A 22223-nucleotide genomic window follows, 5' to 3' on the forward strand; every position below is an offset into this window, starting at 1 on the left:
TGCACGTGCATGAATGGTCTTTGCATGTGTCAATGAATTTTACAGAGATACGTTGCCTACCATTGGACACCACTATGCATATCTGGATTTGCCTCCTTGCATTAGTGAACTATTCATATGGAAGGCTTTGACGGATCATCTCAGATTTTGCAGACCACATAGTAAGTTTTGTTCCATTGGTTAGCGCTCTTAAACACTGCACCGCAAGGTAGAATTCCCAAGCTGGGATTTTTACAATAGTATTTTGCAAAAGTATTGAACCTTTTCCTCATGTTCAATTCTGTTCATTGCAACACAATCAACGAGTACTTAAGATCAGAAAACATTGTTGAATGATTGGGAACCACTGAATTAATAGTGCCTGTCGATCATTGGGTAAATAACAATAAGTGTGGGGTCAAAAGGGGAATAGAGGGAAAGTGAATAATGTACTGCAACACTTTCCTTCAAGGCAAAAGATGATCCAATTTTTTTATTTTCATGTTGTGAAATCCATGCAGTAGCCTTTCTTTCTCTTAATGGTTTTCGCACCAAGAAAGCATTGCACTTTCAAGCTGTGCTATTTCTGATAGAATAATTCCTGACTAGAAGGCTCCTACAGCCAATATGGATTATCATCCATGTCTCCCAATGATGCATGGACCTTTGTTCTTTTCTCTTATTGATGGAATAATGCACAAGCACATATTTAAGGTTATTCCAAACTTCAAACCCACAACTCACAGCTTACAAAAAGGTTTTATTTTGCACAGTGTTCAAGTAGACACTGTGATGGTCAGTGACAGAGAAATGGTAAGGTGTGTGGACTGTGGATGAATGAAAAATTGGGGTTAAGAATATAGATTTCAAACTCAGATGAGATTGTCACAGACATCCCAGACAGAAAAGTGTGGCCCTTCTACAATGTACTCTCAACTTATTCTCCTCTATATTGGAAAAACCAAACGAAGATTGGATGATTGCCTTGTGGAGCACCTGTGTTTAGTCCACAGAAGTAACCCTGAAATTCAGGTTGCTTGCCACTTTAATTCACCATCCCACTATCACTCTGACCTATCTGTCTGTAGCCTCCTGCACTTTTACAATAAGGCCAGATGCAAACTTGAGGAACAACTTGTCTTCAATTTGAGCACACTGCAGCCTTCCGGACTCAATATCGAACTGCCCAACTTTAGGTTGCTCGTTCTTTCTTTCTGTCTGTATCAGAACTGGTCATTTGCGCCAATCATTATTTTGACTCAGTTTTTTCTTTCTATTAGTACAGTCTAGCCTGCTGGGCATGTCCCAAAGCCTTGCTATTAGCAACATATAACACAGACAAAGAAGCATAATGGGCTCCAATGTCACTTTAAGTGATTTGGTCTCACCCTATCAGAGATATACCTCTGCCCACCCCTCTCCTATCTTCTCTGCTACTGAAAACTAACTCGTTTTCTCTTTTTCCAAGATCTGATGAAGGAATGTGGACCTGAGATGTTAATTGTTCCTCTTTTCACAGAGGTTGCCTGACCTGCTGAGTGTTTCCAGTGATTTTTATTTCAGGTTTTCAGCATCTGCAGCTTTTCTTTGGTTTCCATTGGATGCTGAGCCCTTCCTCTTCTTCCTTTTGCTCCTCACCTGGCCCTTGAGTATTTGCTTCCCTCATGACAGAGAGGTTGTGCAGCATAGTCCAGCTTATTATACATCTTGACCTCTGCTCAGCTGACTAATTGAGGGTCCTCCAGAGCAAAGCAGAGTATGTATAAGCATGGCTTTAGCTGTAACAGGCTTCCCATGTTTGTGTGTGTTGAGTAATGGAGTCATTTAGACATGCCTTTGATGGATTAGCCTTGCCACCCAGTAGCCACTCTCTAGTTTGTCATAGTGGCTTGAATGAATTGTGCACTTGGTCTGGCATAGAAGAAAGGCATTGAGATTACCCAAGGGCACTGGCTTGCACAATCTGTTGCCATCAGTGCACATTGGCTGGATCTTGTATCTCTTTCATTTATGGCATAAGGCAGGGATGATGCATGTACACAAAGCGATATACCTGTGGGCCATAGCACCCTGCACGATGAGGAAGCTGCAGTCCTAATCATGGCATGTGTCCTCTTCACAATGATCACTGGCAACAGAAATGTAGTTAATTCTTTCACCACAGCAGAGACGAATTGCAAGATGTTACTATTTTCTGCAGCTCCAACCATGACAAATTCTGATGCCTGAAAATTCATTGCCACAGTCATTGTGTCAGCCACCGGAAATGTGGTCCTTGCCCTGCTCTCTAGATGTGAGAGATTTCAGTGATGGATATCCTTCTTGCTAAGGTTCACTGGGACACACCTTCCCTGCTCCTCCGCATTCTCTGTTTATTCTCCAAATCATGTTGTAAATCAAGGGAAATAAATAGATGGGAGTAACAAGTTTGTGAATGAGCCTTAAAGTCAGTACATGCTCCTCTGATATCTACCCCTCAATCCCTTTGTAAATTAAACAATTATGGAAGGACAGGTCATATCAATAGGTAGAAGAAAATAAACCTGCAAGTAGATGATCCTTTTAAATTCTCTGTCCAGTGAAGCTTGTTGTTTTTCTGCTAGGATCGAATTGGCTTCCTTTCCAGAATGAAATAAGGTAAGAATCTATGGTGGCACACAGAAACCTTGGCACCCTCCCCGTCCGGAGCAGCCTCGATCCTGCCTCCTTTCCAACATGCTGGCCTCCAATTCCTTAGTGCTCCATCATCATAAGTGACTTGGCCAGAACACATCAGCATTATCAACACAAACATGTAACTCTTGCTGAAATATGTGGATGACAACCAAACAGCCATTTCTGGCATAATAATCCATGTTTGAAGTGGCTTTCCTACCACCTACTGATGGAAAGGTAGTTGTTATGCATTGGGTAAGGCCATGCAACTCCAGGAGTCAAGAAAGCATTAATTTAATTAGATTAACTTTTGCAACTCGGCAGCCATATTAATCCCCCTGAATGTCTGCATGCCTCGTACAAGCTGGACTACAAATCAAAATTTGAATATAAATCACTGAAACCTTCCACCTTGTATAAGCAAACTAAAAATACTGTTTGCATTTATATTATTCCTTATCAAACTGAAGAACCAAAGCAATTTAGCTCTGAATTTAAGTGAATTTACTTTTGAAACTGATTGTCATCGAGTTGGTGAATTTACTTACCATGGTCTTTCAATGAAGTTAGACATAAGGCGAGGAGATAATCAGTTAAAATAAAAGTAGAAGACGCTGGAAATGCTCAGCAGGTCAGGCAGCATCTGTGGAGAAAGAAACATATGTTGTTTCTCTCTCCACAAAGTTCTGATGAAAAGTCATTAACCTGAAACTTTAACTCTGTATTTCCTCCCTCTCCGTGCTGCCTGACCTGCTGAGCATTTCCTGCTTTTAGTTCAGATTGCCACCATCTGCAGTTTTTTGCTTTTAGATAATCAGCTGAACTTTTTCTGTTGTTGATTAACAGGAAACCGGAAGAGCTCCATCATTTTGTGGAGATGAGCAACAGAAGTTTAAATGCCCATGCATTACTAAAACATGCAAAGAGGGTCTGTCTAACACCTTCACTCACATTTACAGAGTATTGTGCACAGAACTGACAGATTTATGTTTATGGTCTCTGTTTATTATCAGGTGGGTAAGTATAATTCAAAATAACATAGAATACTAATGGTGATTTTTGTTTCCCTGGGCTTCGTCAAGGGGAAGCATTGAGCTGAGTGTTAAAAGGCTGATTTCTATATCCATCAAAAAGTCAAAAACCTACAGGCAAATGATTCAAATTATCATTCATTTTCTGAAGCAAATCTACCAGATTGACATAATTACACGGTATATTTTTTGTTGCATGGTGTTGTGAAGATTAAAATTATACAGTTGCTAAAGGGCTTCTCAGTTTAGATGAATGATAGGACAGTGTAAGATGAGTTTTTATCAATAGAAAAACTTGCTTTGCTAGAGCATCACTACAATATTTCCAAGCCCAGTACCATGTTTAGAATAGTTTTAACTCTAGGTATTACTACTTCTTCAGGTCTGCGGGCCAATTTGAAACATTAATGACAGTGCACACAGAGATGCCCATAGAACAGAATGTACCACCTTCCATTTAATGGAGGGCTCTAACAAACTGCAACACGTAAATGAAAGGAAATGTCAAAGCAGCCCACAGTGAAATTCTGCTCACGCTTCTGGCCTAAAAGAGCCCTGAATGAAATGAATTCAGGCAGACACAATCTTGATCTGAGTGATCATAAATCAGACAAGAGCTGCTTGTATTTCTTCAACATCTTTTACAATGTCAGGATAACCAGAAGTGATTTATGACCAATACAATGCTGTTGAAGTGTGACCAGTGCTTCAATATAGGAGACATGGCAGGAAGTATCTGCTAATTTTGTTTGAGGGATGGTGTTGGTCAGAACACCAGGGATAATATTTCTTCAGCACATTCTCAAAGGAACTTTAGAGTCTACCCAAGAAGACTTAGTTTTGACCAAATGACAGCATCTCTAACAGTGCCGTACCAGAGTGTAGGCCAAGATCTGCGACTGCTTTGCCAAAAACTGTAAGAAACAGCAGAGAGTTGTGGACACAGCTCAGTACATCATGAAAACCAGCCTCCCCTCCATGGATTCTGTCTACATTTCTCGCTGCCTCAGACCCCACCCACCTCAGACATTCTCTCTTTCCCATTGTGCAGAAGATACAAAAACATGATTAAGGATGATTAAGAATGAAGGAAAGATACACCAGAACTAAGGACAGTTTCTATCCCACTGTCATAAGACTATTGAACAGTCACTTGTACGATAAGATGAACTCTTAACCTTATGGATTTGCACCTTATTGTCTGTCTGCAATGCACTTTCTCTGTTACTGTAACACTTTATTCTACATTCTGTTATTGCTTTTCTCTTGTACTACCTCAATATACTGATGTGATGAAATGATCTGTACGGATGGGATGCAAAACAAAGTTTTTCACTGTACCTCGGTACGTGTGACAACAATAAACCAATTTACCAATTTAACTTAAGATCTCTGTCCCCTATGTTTCTGACTTGGAGAACGAGTGCAATCAACTGAGCCATGGAATGTCTACCAGAACAACATTTCCATTATTGCTCACTTGATTCAAGAGTCAATGCAAGAAAGACTGAAAATATAGCATCCAACAGACCGCAATCAGTGAGGATTGGCAGCAATACCTACGACATGATTATTCTCAACACTGGTACCCAACAAGGCTGCGTCCTCAGCCCTCTACTCTACTCCCTATATAGTCATGACTGTGTGGCCAGATTCCGCTCTAACTCCATCTACGATTTTGAAGATGATACCACCGTTGTAGGCCGTATCTCAAACAGTGATGAGTCGGAGTACAGGAAGGAGATAGAGATCTTAGTGGCATGGTATCATGACAACAACCTTTCCCTCTATGTCAACCAAAGAGCTGGTCAGTGACTTCAGGAAAGGGGGCGGTGTACATGCACCTGTCTACGTAAACGATGTTGAGGTCGAGAGGGTTGAGACCTTCAAGTTCCTGGGAGTGAACATCACCAATAGCCTGTCCTGGTCCAACCACGTAGATGCCATGGCCAAGAAAGCTCACCAGCACCTCTACTTCCTCAGGAGGCTAAAGAAATTTGGTATGTCCCCTTTGACACTCATCAACTTTTATCGATGCACCATAGAAAGCATCCTATCTGGATGCATCACAGCTTGGTATGGCAACTGCTCTGTCCAGGACCGCAAGAAACAACAGAGAGTTGTGGACAGAGACCAGTGCGTCACGGAAACCAGCCTCCCCTCCTTGGACTCTGTCTTTACCTCTCGCTGCCTTGGTAAAGCAGCCAGCATAATCAAAGACCCCACCCATCCGGGTCATTCTTTCTTCTCTCCTCTTCCATCGGGTAGAAGATACAGGAGCCTGAGGGCATGTACCACCAAGCTTAAGGACAGCTTCTATCCCACTATGATAAGACTATTGAATGGTTCCTTTTTACAATGAGATGGACTCTTGACCTCACAATCTACCTTGTTGTGACCTTGCACCTTATTGTCTACCTGCACTGCACTTCCTCTGTAGCTGTGACACTTTACTCTGTACTGTTATTGTTTTTACCTGTACTACCTCAATGAACTCTGTACTGACTCAATGTAACTGCACTGTGTAATGAGTTGACCTGTACGATTGGTATGTAAGACAAGTTTTTCACTGTACCTCGGTACAAGTGACAAAAATAAACCAATACCAATACCAATCTCATTGATGTACAAGGATGTTGATAGTGAATTCAGGTAAGCTATTGGATGGTGTAGAAAGAACCCCAGTTATTGAAAGCATTTTTACTTTGACTCAGGAGGTTGTGGGTTCTGAACACAATTGTGTTCAGTTTTGGTCACCCTGCTATAGGAAAGATGCCATTAAGCTGGAAACAGTGCAGAGGAGATTTACGAGAATGTTGCTGGAACTCAAGGGACTGAGTAATGGAGAGATACTGAGCAGGTTGGGACTTTTTTCATTGGAGTCTAGGAGAATGAGGGATAATCTTCTAGAAGTGTATAAAATTATGAGGGGCATAAATAGGGTGAATGTGCACAGTCTTTTTCCCAGGGTTGGGGAATCAAGAACTAGAAGGCATAGGTTTAAGGTGAGGGGGAGAGACTTAACTGGAACCTGAGAGGCAACTTTTTCACCCAGAGAGTGGTCAGTATATGGAATAAGCTGCCAGAGGAAGTGGTTGAGGAAGGTACATTAACAACTTTTAAAAGGCACTTGGACAGGTGTATATCCAGGTATATGTACCTGAGTCATAGAGTTACATAGCATGGAAACAGGCCCTTTGGCCCAACTAGTCCATGCTGACCAAGTCGCCCCATCCAAGCTAGTCCCTCTGCCAGCATTTGGTCCATAACCTTCTAAACCTTTCTTATCCATATACCTGGTTGCAAGATTCCCATCTAAGCTAGTCAGTAGCTTAGATGGGAATCTTGATCGGCATGGAGCTGTTGGGTTAAAGGGCCTGCTTCCGTGCTGTATGACTCTATGACTCTGTAACAATCCTTCTGATTTACATCTCTACTGGGGAATCCATGTTTGCCAAACCTCCAGGATTGTGTTTGAGTCTCCAGCCATTAAAAATCAATTTCTCAGGCACTGCAGTGTGCAACCCTGAGGAAAAATAGTTTCAGGGGAATTGAAAAAAAATACTGTTTATTTTCTTTGAACAGATTTGTTTAATAAGATTGAATTGGGCAAAATAGAGTGTTTGACTGGGTGAGTTGGGAGAAGGAAAAAACTTCAGGAAGAGCTGCAACCAGGCACTGTTGTTTTAGTGCACAGATAGGGCCATCCAATCATCAGGTGGCCCACTCTCACCTGTGGGCCAGCTATTACCTCTGCTTTGGGAGGGAGACTGGGAAAATGCAGATATAGCCCAGGAGTTAACATCATTTATGTCTCGTGGTGCCAAGCTTAGGTTTTGCCAAATCTATTGTTTGTTCCTATCCAATTGCCACATCAAATGGGCTCTTGACCTTGCTATCTATCTCTTTGTGGCCTTGTACCTTATTGCCTGCCTGCACTGCACTTCCTCTTCAAGTGTAACACAATATTCTGCATTATGTTATTGTTTTCCCTAGTACTACCTCAATGCACTGATGTGATGAAATGATCTGTATGGATGACAAGCAAAATGAAGTTTTTCACTGTTCCTTGATACGTGTGACAATAATAAACCAATTTACCAATTTACAATTTTATCAAGGTATGCTATGGAGAGGTTATTGTGTAATAAAAACACATTGAGACTGCAGAAATATTGAGACCAAAGCGAAATGTGGAATCAGTTGAAGAGTTGTGGATAAACACAGTGCATTTGGAGGTCATCCAGCCTATTGCCCTTCTGAAAAAGCTAACCAATTATTCTCAGTCCTCTGCTCTTTCCTCCTAACCCCTGAAAATTATTCCCTTCCAATACTTACCCAATTCAATTGTATGATTTACTGTTGAAACTGCTTCTACTGCTCTCTCAGACAATGCATTCAAGATCATAACAGCATGACACTGTTATATTAATGAAGGGAGGTCATTTTAACCTAAGCATTTGAGTGGAAACAGGAGTGAGGATTGCAAAGTCATTTTAACACCCAAATAGAAATTTATATTCAATGACCTGAGCTGCTCCTGTTACCCATTAGGTTGAGCTGAATTCTCTCCATTATTATCAACCTGAGAAGAAAACAAATCAGGTAATAACATCTCCAGACCAGCAACATTCTTTTCCTCGACTGAAAACACTAAGATATATAACAAGAACTTACCAACAATTTGATTGACTAGTCTTGCTACATTAAACTGCAGCAACATAACCTGGTCCTGGAACATTCATTATACATCGAGCTGCCTGGTGTGATACTTCTCACAGAAGCTGCAAAATAACAAGAGAGTGCATCATTTGATTTAGCTTTTCGTTATAACTGGACTAACAAAGCAGATACTATTTGAATTTTAAACACAAGGCTTTTACGTTCTATTCCCAGGACCATCACTTTATTGCCTTCAGCAAAATAGCAGACATCGGAACATTATTTGAAGACATTTAGGATTTGCATTTTAACATCAGCAAAATTGATTTTTAGGCTAAAATCTTTAAAAATGGTTTACATCTTCAATGTGCCTGATGGCATGGGCTTTGAATTGCCGCAAGTACATCTAAAAGCAATTAAAGCAAGGTGCGAGGAAAATGACCACTAAATGTCCTTCGGTTAAAATTTAATGCCACTTATTTTTCATTCCAGGACTAACTTTGGGTTTACAAATTTGCAGTTTTCCCTTATAGTTTTCTATTTTTTTAAACTGAGAGAAACTTAATTTAAAAAAATAGACTAAACACAACATAAGAAAAGATACTTATTTATTAGTCACATGTACATCAAAACACAGTGAAATGCATCTTTTCACTGCAAGTGTCGCCACTCTTTAACATTCTTACATTCAACCAAGGCTCTGGGCCAAGAAGATGTTGTTCACACACAGTTTTGTAAAATGTATCCTTCACAGGTTTTGGTATAGTCTTCTCATGTCCATGTTAAGGTCTGCAGAAATGGTCTACTAAGATTTGACTAATTGTAGAAGTTGAATAAATTTTATATGTCAGAATGAGTGAAGAGAAGCCAACAAGATTTTAAAATTAACTTTGCTGTTTGCTGCTATGTTCTCTTTAACAGAAAGGGAGTGGAAGTGGCCTTTGGTGCAGACTCAGCTTGGATTGTTATGACTAACTATTGCTTAGTGATCAACAGATGAGAAAACAATGTTTAACTATCATTCCAGCAGAGTGAGAAAATACTATATTGGGAGTAATTAGTTTTGAGGATATATAAATTCCTATATTATTGCATTTGGAGCTTGATTAGTTGTGGAGTCAACCTGGGGGACCAACATATTGGCTGGGATGTTTGCTAAGGCTACTGGGGAGAGTTTAAACTAGAATTGTTGGGGGGTGGGATCTGTATTGGAGAGACTGGGGAGGAGGTGTTTGGCTCTCGAGTGGAGGATGCTAGGAGTGGGTGCCGTGGGCAGGTGATAGAGAAGGGACGTGTACAGACAGGCTTGAGGTGTGTCTATTTTAATGCAAGGAGTGTTGTGAACAAGGCGGATGAGCTTAGAGCTTGGATCGATACTTGGAGCTATGATGTGGTGGCCATTATGGAGACTTGGATGGCTCCGGGGCTGGAATGGTTGATTCAAGTGCCGGGTTTTAGATATTTCAGGAAGGACAGGGAGGGAGGCAAGAGAGGTGGGGGAGTGGCACTGTTGATCAGAGATAGTGTCACGGCTGCAGAAAAGGTGGACATTGTGGAGGGATTGTCTACAGAGTCTCTGTGGATGGAGGTTAGGAACAGGAAGGGGTCGATAACGGTGCTGGGTGTTTTTTATAGGCCGTCCAATAGTGACAGGGTTATTGAGGAGCAGATAAGGAAGCAGATCCTGGAAAGGTGTGAGAATAACAGATTTGTGGTGATGGGGCATTTTAATTTCCCAAACATTGATTGGCATCTCCAGACGGTGAGGGGTTTAGATGGGGTGCAGTTTGTTAGGTATGTTCAGGAAGGGTTCTTGACACAGTATGTAGATAGATCTACAAGAGGAGAGGCTGTGCTTGATTTGATATTGGGAAATGAACCTGGTCAGGTGTCAGATCTCTCAGTGGGTGAACATTTTGGTGATAGTGATCATAATTCTATCTCCTTTACATTAGAACTGGAGAGAGATAGGAACAGAGGCTAGAAAGGTGTTTACTTGGAGTAAAGGGAATTATGAGGCTCTCAGGCAGGAAATTGGAAGACTAAATTGGGAACAGATGTTCTCTGGGAAAAGTACGGAAGATATGTGGCAAATATTCAGGGAATATTTGTGTGGAGCTCTGAACAGACATGTTCCGATGAGATATGGGAGTCATGATAGGATACAGGAACCGTGGTATACGAAGGCTATAATAAATCTAGTCAAAAGGAAAAGACAAGCATACAAAAGGTACAGAGGGCTAGGTAATGTTAGAGGTCTGGAGGAGTACAAGGCAAAAAGAAGGAACTTAAGAAAGAGATTAGGAGAGCCAGAAGTGGACATGAGAAGGCCTTGGCGGGCAGGATCAAGGAAAACCCCAAGGCTTTCTACAAGTATGTGAAGAGTAAGAGGATGAAATGCGTAAGGATAGGGCCTATCAAGTGCAGCAGTGGGAAAGTGTGTATGGATCCGGAAGAAATAGCGGAGGTACTTAATGAATACTTTACGTCAGTATTCACCACAGGAAAAGATCTGGGGGATTGTAGTGGGGACTTGCAGTGGCCTGAAAAGCTTGAGCATGTAGATATTAGAAAAGAGGTGGTGCTGAAACTTTTGGAAAGCATCAAGTTAGATAAGTCGCCGGGACCGGATGAGATGTACCCCAGGTTGCTGTGGGAGGTGAGGGAGGAGATTGCGGAGCCTCTGACGATGATCTTTGTGTCATCCATGGAGACAGGAGAGGTTCCAGAAGATTGGAGGGTTGCAGATGTTATTCCCTTATTCAAGAAGGGGAGTAGGGATAGCCCAGGAAATTATAGACTGGTGAGTCTTACCTCAGTGGCTGGTAAGCTGATGGAGAATATCCTGAGAGGCAGGATTTATGAACATTTGGAGAGGTATAATATGATTAGGAATAGTCAGCATGGCTTTGTTAAGGGCAGGTCCTGCCTTACGAGCCTGATTGAATTTTTTGAGGATGTGACTAAGCACATCGATGAAGGGAGAGCAGTAGATGTAGTGTATATGGATTCCAGCAAAGTGTTTGATAAGGTACCCCATGCGAGGCTTATGGAGAAGGTGAGGAGACATGGGATCCAAGGGGACATTGCAGTGTGGATCCAGAACTGGCTGGCCCACAGAAGGCAAAGAGTGGTTGTTGAGGGGTCATATTCTGAGTGGAGGTCGGTGACCAGTGGTGTACCTCAGGGATCTGTACTGGGACTCTTACCATTTGTGATTTTTGTAATTGACCTGGATGAGGAAGTGGAGGGGTGGGTTAGTAAGTTTGCGGATGACACTGAGGTTGGGGGTGTTGTGGATAGTTTGGAGGGCTGTCAGAGGTTACAGAGGGATATAGATAGGATGCCGAGTTGGGCTGAGAAGTGGCAGATGCAGCTCAATCCAGATAAGTGTGAAGTGGTTCATTTTGGGAGGTCAAATATGTTGGCGGAATACAGTATTAATGGTAGGACTCTTGGCAGAGTGGAGGATCAGAGGGACCTTGGGGTCCGAGTCCACAGGATGCTCAAAGCGGCTGCGCAGGTTGACTCTGTGGTTGAGAAGGCATATGGTGTATTGTCCTTCATCAATCGGGGAATTGAATTTAGGAGCCGGAAGGTATTGTTGCAGCTATATAGGTCCCTGGTCAGACCCCACTTGGAGTACTGTGCTCAGTTCTGGTCGCCTCACTACAGGAAAGATGTGGAAGCTATAGAGAGGGTGCAGAGGAGATTTACAAGGATGCTGCCTGGGATGCGGAGCATGCCTTACGAAAGCAGGTGGAGGGAACTCGGCCTTTTCTCCTTGGAGAGATGGGAGGATGAGGGGGGACCTGATAGAGGTGTATAAGATGACGAGAGGTATTGATAGGGTAGATAGTAAGAGGCTTTTCCCCAGGGCTGAATTGGTGGCCACAAGAGGACATAGGTTTAAGGTGCTGGGGAGTAGATATAGAGGAGATGTCAGGGGTAAGTTTTTTACACAGAGAGTGGTGAGTGCGTGAAATGGGCTGCCGGAAACAGTGGTGGAGGCGGATACGATAGGGTCTTTCAAGAGACTGTTAGATAGGTATATGGAACTGAGTAAAATAGAGGGCTATGTGTAAGCCTAGTAATTTCTAGGGTAGGGACATGTTCGGCACAGCTTTTTGGGCCAAAAGGCCTGAATTGTGTTGTAATTGTTCTATGTTCTATGTTCTAACTTAGTTGGCTGCCACTTTTACAGCCCTATCCTGGTCACTGCCAAGCTTACTAATCCACGTGTCTTTTGGGATGTGGGAGGAAACCAGGGCACCCGGAGGAAACCCACGTCTTCACAGGGAGAACATGCAAACTCCACATGAACAGCCTCAGAGGGCAGGATTGAACCTGGATCTTTGGAGCTGTAAGGCAGCAGCTTTACTAACTATGCCATCCCAACTGGATTCAATGCAGAATAAGTACACAGAATACAACACGGCCTTGAAGCTCAGCTGCAGTATCCCTTTGTTTATGGGTAACATTTCAATGTTCAGAGATAACAATCAGTTAATCATGTGTGGTATCTCTTAGCTTGTTGAGAACAATGATCAGGTCTTGCATGGCATCTCTCTCTCTGCCATGGGGACATTAAACCTCTCCATTCAATATCCTCTTCAGTTAAAGGAAGCTCAGGCAGAGGTGGATTTAACTCCTGACTGGAAACCGGTGGGAATGGATGTTCACTAGCCCATTTAACACAACTTTCCTGCTTCTGTTCTAATTCTAGCCCACAGCAGTCATGTAGATCCAATCTTGGACATAGAAGACAGAGGGTAATGGTAGAGGGGTGTTATTCTGACTGGAGGTCTGTAATCAGTGGTGTTCCAAAAGGATTAGTGCTGGGACATCTGTTATTTGTGATATACATACAGTAAATGATTTGGACAAACCGTAGATGGGCTGATAAGCAAGTTTGTAAATGACACAAAAATTGATGAAGTTGTGAACTTTGAGGAAGGTTGTCAAAGGATTCAGCAGGATACAGACCAATTAGGAATGTGGGCAGAGAAATGGCAGATGAGTTTAATCTAGACAAATGTGAGGTGTTGCACTTTGTACTTCTCCTCTCTTGAGAAATCATTCTGGGCTGGGTTATGCTGGTTATCCAGAACTGCTGTCTGCAATCTGCCTGCATCCACACTTGCTCAGTCTAGTCACATAGGGCTGATCTTACTGGCAAAGAAGAGCAGTGGCCCTGTCTTCAAAATGCCTTAACAGCCTTTGGTAGCTGACAGCTGGGGGTAGACTTTACAGACGTTGTAAGATAAAAGATATTTATTTATTAGTCACATGGATATTGAAACACACAGTGAAATCCGTCTTTTAGTGTTACTGAGAATGTGTTGGGGGCAGCCCGCAAGTGTCGCCATGCTTCCGACGCCAACATAGCACACCCACAACTTCCTAACCCGTACGTCTTTGGAATGTGGGAGGAAACCGGAGCACCCTGAGGAAACCCACGCAGACACGGGGAGAACATACAAACTCCTTACAGACAGCAGCCGGAATTGAACCCGGGTTGCTGGTGCTGCAATAGTGTTACGCTAACCACTACACTACCGTGCCATTTTAAAATGTCAATGACTTTACTAAATATTTTTTAAAATAAAAACTATAATTAATGATAAATATAAAAAACAAATGAAAATTAACATCATTAAATTAAAATAACATTTTAAAATAAAATACATTACCTTCTTCTGAATCTATGGTGCTACCGTCCCCAATGAGATCAATGGGGTCTTGAATCATGTGCTCTGTCTAAAAACTGAAACTTGGTCCTTGCTGTCTTCTCTCCTCTCTATAGAGACAGCTCTACATGCACTGCAAGCAGGACTGCTCAGGATAAAGATGTGTGTGAGAGGAGGGCGCATGTCTCTGCTCTTGTACATGAAGGATATCTCCTCTGCTACAGGAGACTAGACCCAGGCACTGGATTTCATACGGCTGTTTGAAATACTTTATGCAACTATCTGTTGTCAGCCCAATCTAGAGTTCTTTGTCTCTCTCTCTCTCTCTCTCTCTGTTACTTGATAGCTATTGCAAGCATTCTGACTTTTGCCTCTAACCCTGTTCTTTTTAAAGCTGCTATGTTGTTTCCATCTTCTCTTTTTCCAAGGTTGATCCACGACCAATCTCATTGCATTGGCTGACCTCAGGGACTTCGGACCACTGAAATGGCTAACTGACCGCGACATGGATCCGAAGGACCAACTAAACTCAACACAGTCCTGCCCAGTGTTTCAGCAGATGTCGATTGTGTGTATAAGCTGATGTGCAATGCATCACAAGTGCTTACGACAGGGTGCAACAGGAGGCTTTCCTGGCTGTCACTGTTCATCTATCCATACAGTTCATTTTTGTGTTAAAACCTCTGGAGGTTCTTGAACCTGTACAATAATAAGTCTGTAATGGAGACACTGCTGTGGTTTTCAGCTGAAAATATTCTAAATATTAGCAGCAATGCAAGATTCTTTTCCTGGCTATGTGACTCTGGAGAAATCTGTACCTTGATCCAAAGCAAATTTTTGGAGTTCTTTTGAGCTAAAACCAACTTTGTGGGAGGTGTGTCATGATCTGTAAAATATAAGCAATAATTAAAGCCATCACACTTCTACGTGAGAAACTGAAAGAGAAACACCTCCTGTGTGGTTGGGCAGATCTGCATACATAACGTGTGAGGCTAAAATGATTGATGCTTGGGTATTGACAGTGGTGCACTATGCTGCAGAGTTTCACTCCTGAGTAAAAGTTGTCCTGGGTCATTGTGCAGGATGCTCCACTGCCTGTCATAATAACCATGACATCCTTGTCAAGTTACAGCACATTTCCATCCCTGTCTAAGATAATTGTGTGCCTGAAACTGAAGCAATCGTAAATTACTCAATTTATTCAGCTGCAAATTAAGGGAGTCTCAGGTTATGGGGAACAGGCCAGGAAGGTGAAAATGAGGACAAGATTAAATCAGCCGTGGCCCTATTGAATGATGGAGAAGGCTCAAGGAGTTGTATGGATAACTCCTACTACTCTTGCTTATTTTCTTATGTGCTGCACTGGAATTTTTATACATATTTGATGGATGTTGCTAATACTATGAGTTACATTTCCTCAGAGAAACCATCTATATCTCCTGATATCTAATTATCTGCATCATTGCACAGGGGAGAATCTTTTTTTTTTGCATGCCATAGAGAGACCTTTTCTGACAGGGCCATTACAGAGTACAGGATTAAGGCCTTTTAGATTTCTCACCAGTTTTCATCACCCACATCTCTGCTGAAGGCAACGTCTTGTACCAGTAGCCCACTGGTATCTCAACCAAAGCACGATTATCCATCTGCAGGCACAGGCAGTGAGTGCCTCCAGCTTATTAAACTGAGGCAGCAACACAGCCACACTCATGGAACATCTACCACACACATGCAGACTGGCAGGCAGTGAGTGATGACAAAGGACAACCTGGCTGATCTTCCTCCACTGAAACCTGGGAATAAATGGAGCGTTGATTCTGCCTTAGTTGGGTTCCACCTTAAATTTGGGAAGAGCTGATAGCACTTGATTCCTGGTCTCTGTACCTCCTACAAGTCATGTGGTCTTGTCAAGTCTTTTATGTTGATCTGATCATCTGCAATTATTAATTCATATCTATTTCAAGGAATTGAGTATATAATTTTAGTTACCCTTTCACCAGTGTATCGTCTTGATTTTCTAACAGCTAGATGCATGTCTGTGTGTGCGAAGAGTCATTGAGTCATACCACATGGAAAGAGGTCTTTAAGCCCACCCTGTCCATGCCGATCACCAAGTGTCTATCCATACTAATCCCCTATACCAACATTTGGCCCAAAGTCTTCTAAGCTAAATACTTCCTAAGTGTTGTGAGAGTACCTTCTTAGGCAGTGTATTCTAAGTTTCAATCAACCTCTGCTTCCTCACCAATGCCTTTACTTCTTCAGAAGGGTAAGGAAATTCGGCATGTCCCCAATCACTCTTATCAACTTTTATCGATGCACCATAGAAAGCATCCTATCTGGATGCATTACAGCTCAGCATGGCAACAGCCCTGCCCAAGGCCGCAAGAAATTGCAGAGAGTTGTGGACACAGCTCAGCACATCACGGAAACCAGCCTCCCCTCCATTGACTCTGTCTGCACTTCTTGCTGCCTCAGGAAAGCAGCCAACATAATCGAAGACCCCTCCCACCCAGGTCATTCTGTCTTCTCTCCTCTCCCGTCGGGCAGAATATACAAATGCTTGAGAGCATGTACCACCAGGATGAAGGACAGCTTCTATTCTGCTGTTATCAGACACTAAATTGGACCTCTCATACGTTAAAAAATGAACTCTTGATCTTCCAGTCTGCCTTGTTGGGGTCCTTGCACTTTATTTGTCTCCCTGCACTGCATTTTCTCTGTAACTGTAACATTTAATCCATATTCTGTTTTCCTTTTCACTTTCTCGATGTATACGTATGGAATGATTTGTCTGGATGGCATGCAAACAGAAGCTTTTCACTGTATTTTGGTACATGTGACAATAATAAACAAATACCAATACCTCTGGATGAAAAAAATCTTCCTTAAATCACCTTTAAATCTCCTACCCCTTACCTTAAACCTTTGTCCTCCAGTCATAGGCACCTCTACTATGGAGAAAAGTTTTCCACTACCTACTCTATCAATGTCTCTCAAAATTTTGTACAGTTATTGGATCTTCCCTCATTCTCCTCAACTCTTTTGAAAGCAAACCCCACTTATCCAGTGTCAAGTGTCTGAAACATTCTATCCTAGGTGACATCCTGGTGAATCTCCCTTACACCAAAGGGGGTGCAGGAAGATCCTCCCTATAGTGTGGTGACCAGAACTGCAGACAGCACTTTAGCTGTGTCTTCATCAATGTTTTATGTGTTTATGGGGACATGTGCATTAGCAGAACACTGACATAAGGTGCAGAATGACAAGTTTATGATCAAATTCCTTCCCAAAATGGTTCTGAAACAATCAACTTTCCAGAAAGGTTGTATGAAAAGGAGGGGTTGTCGTTTTACTGAGTGCAGGGAGGGACTCTTAAACTAACAGCACTCGAGGACTTTACACTGAGATTATCCGGCTGTACAATCAAGAGGCAATAAAACAGTTTTTAAGACAGCACTCAGAACTTGCTATATAAAGCAGATGAATTCTCTGATCACATAATTCATCTATGTGTCATTCCATTTTCACACTCACATGCCACTGACTTCCCTCGATTTTCCTACCACCCACACACAGGAGCACAGTATTTAATTAAATTACCAACCCGCACATCTTCGGGATATTCACTCAGAGGGTGGTGTGAGCATGGAACGAGCTGCTAGTGGAAGTGGTAGATGCCCATTCAATTGTAACATTTAAGAGAAGTTTGGATAGGTACATGGATGGGAGGGGTTTGAAGGGATACGGTCCGGGTGCAGGTAGATGGGACTAGGTAGAAGATCAGGTCGGCATGGACTGGATGGGCCGAAGGGCCTGTTTCTGTGCTGTAGTGCTTTATGACTCTATATGGGAGGAAACACGAGCATCTGGAAGAAACCTACAGGGCCACAGAGAGAATGTGCAAGCTCCATGCAGACAGCACCCAAAGTCAGGATTAAACCTGGGTCACTGCAGCTGCACCACTGTTAAAAAGCGTATACATTTTTTGTAATTTAAAAATGGTATCAGTGTCAAACATCCTGAATACAGATGTACTCAAGGCAAAGGGAGTCTTGCTTGTAGCCTTTTCCACCACTGCTGTTAATTTTAACCTCAAACCTCTATCCTGTGCTTCACTGCTACACAGCTTTTCTCTGCATTTGTTCGGTTCAGTTATTAGCTCATCAGTCCAAGTCTAGACTGGATTTTAATCCTGATCTCAGAATGACGAAACAGTGCGGTGAACATTTTACATCCTAATTTCTCTGCCCTACTCATTTAATTCTGTTGCTTCACAGAATGATTCTTTCTGTTCTCAGTTGAATTCCTAAGCGGAGCCATAACTGGAACAGATCAGAGTTTACAATAATGATTCCTTTTTTATACAGAGGAAATGTCTCATTTTATCAACCTACCCAAACAAGAAAGGAACATAAGCTTTTGTTTCGTTTTTCATGTTTCTGTTAAGTAGACAGTTGACTCATTCAAGTCTTTGAGCAGGGATTCTATTTGTTCTCTTCAGGTAAATAAAGTGTGTGAGGTTTTATATTTTAAGGTTCTTAATTGGCACATAGATAATACTGAGGTACCAAATAAGTCATTCCAGACTGCAGCAACAGGTCAGCACCAAAGCAGAAAGAAAACTTACCAAGAGCAGTATAGTGGTTAAGTTACTGGGCTAGTTATCCAGAAATCTAGGTATCAGAATCAGAACCAGCATCAGGTTTATATGTCTTATACGACATGAAATGTGTTGCTTTGTGACAGCAGTGCAGTGCAAAGACTTAAAATTATTATAAATTACAAAGTAAATAAATAATACAAATAAAGGAATCATGAGGTAGTGTTCAAGGGTCAAGGGTTCATGGACCATTCAGAAATCCTATGGCGGAGTGGAAGAAGCTGTTCCTGAATTGTTGAATATGGGTCTTCAGACTCCTGTATCTCCTCCCTGATGGGAGTAACATGAAGATGTTGAGGGTCCTAAATGATGGATGCTACCCTCTTGAGGCACTGTCTCTTGAAGATGTCCTTGATAGTGCGGAGGGCTGTGCCTGTGATGGGGCTGGCTGAATCTACAACCCTCTGCAGTCTCTTGCGATCCTGTGCATTGGAGCATGCATACGAGGCTGTGATGCAACCAGTCAGAATGCTCTCCACTGTACATGTATAGAAATTTGCAAGAGTCTTTGGTGACATACCAAATCTCCTCAAACTCCTTACAAAGGAGAGGCACTGCCATGCCTTCTTTGTGATTGCATCAATGTGTTAGGCCCAGGACAGATCCTTGGAGAAGTTGACACTCAGGAACTTAAAGCTGCTCACCCTTTCCACCCCTCAATGAGGACTGGTGTGTGTTATCCCGACTTCCCCTTCCTGAAGTTCACAATCAATTCCTTGGTCTTGCTGACATTAAGTGTGAGGTTGTTATTGCAACACCACTCAACCAGCTGATCTATCTCACTCCTGTACGCCTCTTTGTTGCCATCTGAGATTTTACCAACAACAGTGGTGTCATCTGCGAATTTAGAAATGGCATTTGAGCTGTGCTTAGCCACATAGTCATGAGTGTAGAGAGAGTAGAGCAGTGGGCTAAGCACACATCCCTGAGGTGTGCCTGTGTGACAGCCAGCGAGGAGGAGATGTTATCACTGATCCATACTGACTGTGGTCTCCCGATGAGGAAGTCAAGGATCCAGTTGCAGAATGGGGTACAGAGGCCCAGGTTAGAACCTTGGTGGTTAATACTGATGGGATGATGGTATTGAACGCCGAGCTGTGATCGATAAACAGCAGCCTGACGTATGTTTTGCTGTTGAATGATCCAGATCAATAATTATAATTCTAATAATGATTATAAATCGCATCAGAGCAGCTGGTGAAATTAAATTCAGTTAATTAAATGTGGTCTTCAATTAAAAAAAAATCAGTGCGCATGAAACTAACACCTTGTCTTAAATACTCAGAAGATCAGGGTAACATATAATTATAAACGACCTGGATGAGGAAGTGGAGGGGTGGGTTAGTAAGTGTGCGGATGACACGAAGGTTGGGGGTGTTGTGGATAGTTTGGAGGGCTGTCAGAGGTTACAGAGGGACATAGATAGGATGCAGAGTTGGGCTGAGAAGTGGCAGATGCAGTTCAACCCAGATAAGTGCGAAGTGGTTCATTTTGGTAGGTCAAATATGTTGGCGGAATACAGTATTAATGGTAGGACTCTTGGCAGAGTGGAGGATCAGAGGGATCTTGGGGTCCGAGTCCATAGGACGCTTAAAGCGGCTGCGCAGGTTGACTCTGTGGTTGAGAAGGCATATGGTGTATTGTCCTTCATCAATTGGGGAATTGAATTTAGGAGCCGAGAGGTATTGTTGCAGCTACATACGTCCCTGGTCAGACCCCACTTGGAGTATTGTGCTCAGTTCTGGTCGCCTTACTACAGGAAAGATGTGGAAGCCATAGAAAGGGTGCAGAGGAGATTTACAAGGATGCTGCCTGGGATGCGGAGCATGCCTTATGAAAGCAGGCTGAGGGAACTCGGCCTTTTCTCCTTGGAGAGATGGAGGATGAGGGGGGACCTGATAGAGGTGTATAAGATGATGAGAGGTATTGATCGGGTGGATAGTCAGAGGCTTTTCCTCAGGGCTGAATTGGTGGCCACAAGAGGACATAGGTTTAAATTGCTGGGGAGTAGGTATAGAGGAGATGTCAGGGGAAAGTTTTTTTACTCAGAGAGTGGTGAGTGCGTGGAATGGGCTGCCGGAAACAGTGGTGGAGGCGGATACGATAGGGTCTTTCAAGAGACTGTTAGATAGGTACGTGGAGCTGAGTAAAATATAGGGCTATGGGTAAGCCTAGTAATTTCTAGGGCAGGGACATGTTCGGCACAGCTTTGTGGGCTAAAGGGCCTGAATTGTGCTGTAGTTTTTCTATGTTCTATCTTTCTATGTTTCTAACATGTGTGGAAAGAGAAACCAAGTTCACGCTTCAAATTGATGACACACCTTAACTGCATTAAATTGGTAGTTTTTTCTCAGACATGAGGAAAGGTCATCAACCTGAAACATTAATTCTGTTTCTCTTTCTATTCATGCTTCCTGACATGTGATTTCCAACATTTTCTGTTTTTATTTCAGTCCAGCTTTTTCGTTGATTGCTATAAATGCTGTTGATTTCACCAAAATCCTTCAGTGAAGAAGATCTGTCATCTTTACCAGAAGTGGCCTGCATGTGGTTTCTGATCACCAAGTTATAGCTGACTCTCAATTGCCCTCAGCCTTGTAACTTGTTCACATCAAGGGCAATAAATGTTAATTTTGGCAGCAAAACCCAAATATGCCACTAAAAAATACAAAACCCATTTATGTCATATTTCAGATTTATATAATTTTACATTTTCTTTTGACTTTGAAGGTGCTCATTTGGCCCATCAAGTCAGTGCTAGTCTGTGCAGAGTAATTCCATCAATCCCATTCACCCACTTCAAGTTCAATAAATTTCCTCACTCTTCGCATCCCAGGTCACTTGTGTCACACAACATTTTTTAACCAAGAGTACATGTTCCTAGGATTCTATCAAAGTTACTAATGGAAAAGGCATCCCCATTCAAGCTTGACATGGATTGAAATGTAACCTGTTCTTCCTTGCATGGGAAGTGTATCTTTTGCACACGAGGTCTAACTTGTGTGTAGGACTCTTGAGCTTCACTTTGTGGCACAGTGTGTAGGTATGTCAGCAAACAGTGCCAGCAGACTGCCCTAAGATTGACCACCTTGTTAATAACTGGGAATATAAATACATTACAGAACTTCACAATAATAGATTCAAGGCTGAGCACTGTTTACTCATTAACAAGGTTCATTTGTGCATTTGTAACAGGGTGTATTTGAAAGCTAGAATGCCTAGTGCTTGAAATGGATGCTTGATGCCAAGTACTTTCTTACAGAGTCATAGAGAGTCACAGAGTTGTACAGCACAGAAACAGGCCCTTCAGCCCAACTTGATGCCTGTCTATGTTAATCCCATTTGCCCACATAAGGTCCGTATCCCTCTACTCCTTCCTATCCATGTACCTGTCCAAATGCCTTTTAAACACTGTAATTGTATCTGCCTCTCCCACTTCCTCTGGCAACTTGTTCCATATACAGTATCTATTACAGTCCATATGAAAAACATCCCTCAGAGCTTCTTTAAATTTCTCCTCTCTCACCTTAAATCTATGCCCTC

General features: G+C 42.4%; 1 protein-coding gene across 2 annotated transcripts in view; it reads right to left on the reverse strand.

Moving 5' to 3' along the window:
* LOC127568175 (muscarinic acetylcholine receptor M3-like) overlaps nucleotides 1–8411 on the reverse strand; it is a 110525-nt gene extending 102114 nt beyond the window's left edge. Inside the window, exon 1 of one of the 2 annotated variants that reach the window (XM_052011614.1) lies at nucleotides 8343–8411. The gene's annotated coding sequence lies outside the window, so the exon portion shown is untranslated. The remainder of the gene's footprint in view (nucleotides 1–8342) is intronic. The other variant, XM_052011615.1, reaches the window with a different exon arrangement.
* Between the last annotated feature and the right edge of the window lie 13812 nt (nucleotides 8412–22223).

The sequence above is a fragment of the Pristis pectinata genome, chromosome 3, assembly GCF_009764475.1.
Source record: "Pristis pectinata isolate sPriPec2 chromosome 3, sPriPec2.1.pri, whole genome shotgun sequence".
NCBI classification, from domain to species: Eukaryota; Metazoa; Chordata; class Chondrichthyes; order Rhinopristiformes; family Pristidae; genus Pristis; species Pristis pectinata.